General features: G+C 49.7%; 1 pseudogene; it reads right to left on the reverse strand.

Moving 5' to 3' along the window:
- Positions 1–2,736: 2,736 nt before the first annotated feature.
- Positions 2,737–3,319, reverse strand: LOC122941014 (annotated as a pseudogene).
- Between the last annotated feature and the right edge of the window lie 569 nt (positions 3,320–3,888).

A 3,888-nucleotide genomic window follows, 5' to 3' on the forward strand; every position in this document is an offset into this window, starting at 1 on the left:
TATACCGGGCAGAAGGTGACGGTCAGCTGCCACGTTGGGTGGACCTCCATCGGAAGTTACGGTTGCGGGACAGTGGGAGCCCAGTCTCCATTCCCCAGCGGCAGTGTGAAGTGCAGGGAGAGGAGAGCAGCGGCCTCCCTCCCCAGCGGCAGGCTGAGTTACAGGGGGCAGAGGTAGTTGTTCCTGCCCCCCAGCAGCAGCATGATTTTTTGGGAATTGGGAGCCGAGTCTCCATTCCCCAGCGGCAGACGGAGTTACAGGGGGCAGAGACAGTCGGTCCTGTCCCCCAGCGGCAGAGTGTCCTACAGGGAATAGAGAGCCCAGTCTCCTTTCCCCAGCAGCAGGACACTGTATTGGGAGCGGAGGCGGTCGGTCGCCCTCCCCAGCGGCTGGAAGTATGTATGGGAGAGGAGCTTGTTACCACCTCTCCCCAGCGGCAGCTTAACGCACCAGGGGGAGACAGTAATCCCCACAACAGGGCAGATGGGACCGTGGTCTCTGCACTTACAGCACAGGGGGTAGGGACAGTCGGTCCTGCCCCCCAGCAACAGTGCTGTTTAGCCAAAGGGGAGACAGTCGGTTTCTCCCTCCAACAACCAGACTCCAACCAGGCTTCTTCCGTGGTAGTGCTGGCACCAGGGCAGAGTCCCGCTGATCCCTGCCCACAAAGCAACCTCCACTCCAAGCCAGGGAGCAACTCAGAGACCGGGAGTACCAGCTCCCAATATAACCTTGGTGGATTCACTGGACAGAGACAGCCTACTAAATTCAACAGGTCCAGTATTGGGTTGTGGGTGGGCTGCCAGACTAACTCAGGTACCGACCGGCGTGAGGTCAGGTATCTGGTTAGTCTTCCCTGGGGGGGGGGGAGATGTGTGGCGAAACCAACCTCGCCACTGGGTTTTGGAGAGGGCTGTTTAAAAGCCTCTTGCCTCAGGATTATGGCCCATAGTAACTTTAAAGGAGAAAACAGACCGGCCGCACAGCTTAAATCTGTTTGTAGAATTGTATTTTATGTTATTATGCGTTCGGTTAAATTGTATGTTATGTGAGGGCACCCAGATAGCTAATATTATTGTATTCGTGTATTCTGAGTGCCATTCACCTAATGATATGCACTCAGACTTGAGCTATCTGGGGATATGTTAAATGTCTGTGTTTGCTGTGGGGGTGTGCCATTGTGTGTTTAAATGGTGATGTCTGTCCTGTTGTATCCACATGTGTATTGGTGATCTCCCCTTTGTCCTGAGAGATAATTGGATTTTCTTCGGTCGTCTCCCAGGCAGAGAGGAGGAAACCATGATGCATTGTGGGGATATGTTGTATCTGTCCTGTGTCGCAGTCTCCCTTCTGGTCCTCTAGGGGGCGGGAACGATTGGTTGCTGTATTTACATTGTGTGTGTTGTGAATTACTGATTGGTTGGATTTCAAAACCCCGTGGGCAGTACTATGTTTGGTTTTTATCAATAAAAGAGGCTGTACTTGAAGTACAGGCAGACCACTGTTTGACCCTCAAGACGGAGCCTTGTCTCGTTATTGGGGGGATTCCCTGTATGCTGTTAGAGACTGATTGCCAGGAGTGTAAGCCGATTGGATGCTTTTCCTGTTCGTCTGCTGACAGCTATTTGCGAGGTTCCAGTTTGGAGTGCTATTTTGTATCCAGTTCGGGAGGTTGGTGTTCTGCAGTAGCTGTGCCTGCATCTCGGAAAGGGGCATATCGCCTAAACGGATTTTAACCCCTTGTCTGCGGAAACGGTCCGTTACAGAGACTTTGTAAGAAAAAAAAAAATATATATTTCCGCTAAATTGGGCCAAAAAAATTTCTGAATGGAGCCTTACAGGGGGGTGATCAATGACAGGGGGGTGATCAGGGAGTGTATATGGGGTGATCACCCCCCTGTCACTGATCACCCCTCTGTCATTGATCACCCCCCTGTAAGGCTCCATTCAGACGTCCATATGTTTTTTTACGGATCCACGGATACATGGATCGGATCCGCAAAACACATACGGACGTCTGAATGGAGCCTTACAGGGGGGTGATCAATGACGGAGGTGATCAGGGAGTCTATATGGGTGATCACCCACCATCTGTCATTGATCACCCCCCTGTAAGGCTCCATTCAGACATCCGTATGTGTTTTGCGGATCCGATCCATGTATCAGTGGATCCGTAAAAATCATACGGACGTCTGAATGGAGCCTTACAGGGGGGTGATCAATGACAGGGGGGTGATCAATGACAGGGGGGTGATCAAGGAGTCTATATGGGGTGATCAGTGGTTCATAAAGGGTTAATAAGTGACAGGGGGGGTGTAGTGTAGTGTAGTGGTGTTTGGTGCTACTTACAGAGCTGCCTGTGTCCTCTGGTGGTCGATCCAAACAAAAGGGACCACCAGAGGACCAGGTAGCAGGTATATTAGACGCTGTTATCAAAACAGCGTCTAATATACCTGTTAGGGGTTAAAAAAATCACATCTCCAGCCTGCCAGCGAACGATCGCCTCTGGCAGCCTGGAGATCCACTCGCTTACCTTCAGTTCCTGTGAGCGCGCGCGCCTGTGTGCGCGCGTTCACAGGAAATCTCGGCTCACGCGAGATGACGCCAATCGGCGTTAGCGTAGCCTGGGAGAGCCGCCGCAATGACGCCTTTCGGCGTTAGCGTGGCGGCAAGCGGTTAAGCTTTAGTGAAAATGACTTTCTATTATGTGGAAGGAGGTTTTTGTACGGCTCTGTATCACTGTGTGAGAGGATAGTCATAACTCTGCTGACAGTAATAATGTCCTGCATCATCTTCTGTCACTCCACTGATTGTAAGAGCAAAATATGTTCCATATCCAGATCCAGTGAACCGGTCTGGGACTCCTGTATGTCTGCTGCTTGCACCGTAGATAAGAAGCTTTGGCCGTTCTCCTCATTTCTGTTGGTACCAGACTATATTACTGTATACACCAGAACTGGCTTTACATGACATGGTGACCGTGTCTCCTGGGGACACAGAGGTATAATCTGGAGTCTGGGTCATCACAATCTGTCCACAGGATCCTGAGGATTAGAAGAGACAGATTCATTAGTGATAAATGTCTGGATCTATTCCTAGAAATCCTGATCTGATGATGGATCCCACTGGATAGATTTCTCTACACACAATCATGGAAGGATCTGAATCTCTCACCCTGAATAGAAATGAAGATGACGGCCAGGAGATAACTGCCAGAAACCATCTTGATGTTTCTGGAGCGTCAGATACAAAGTATAAGATGAGACAATGTGTAGAATGAAATATATATAGAGAGAGAGACAGGGGAGGTGACAGGAGACCCCAGAGACCGAGTAGGGAAATACTGAGACATGTAAATTCTGTGGTTATGATGTGACAATCACCGTTATGTAGTAGAGATAACTCCTATCATACATATTATTCATATCTTAGCCTTTACAAGAAAGGTTGATGAAGTAATGAACAGGGCAGGCTAGTAGTATACAAGTGCTGCTAGCCCATGGCCATAGCGGTCAGGCCTGCAGTGTAAAGTAAATGAGGTTTAACACTGACAAATGGAAGGTTATGCACATGGGAAGGAATAATGAAAGTCACCAGTACATACTAAATGGTAAAACACTGGGTAACACTAACATGGAAAAGGACTTAAAGAGGACCTAAAAACAATGTGAACTAAGTATGCTGACATGTAGAGCGGCTCCCGGGGATCTCACTGCACTTACTATTATCCCCGGGTGCCGCTCCGTTCTCCCACTATGCCCTCCGGTACCTTTGCTCTGTAAGTTATAGTAGGCGGTGTCTGCCCTTGTCCTGTGGGCGTCTCCTTCTCCTAGGATGCATCGCTGGCCAATCGCAGCGCACAGCTCACAGCCTGGGAGAAAAAAAAGG

Source organism: Bufo gargarizans, chromosome 1 (assembly GCF_014858855.1).
Source record: "Bufo gargarizans isolate SCDJY-AF-19 chromosome 1, ASM1485885v1, whole genome shotgun sequence".
Classification (NCBI taxonomy): Eukaryota; Metazoa; Chordata; class Amphibia; order Anura; family Bufonidae; genus Bufo; species Bufo gargarizans.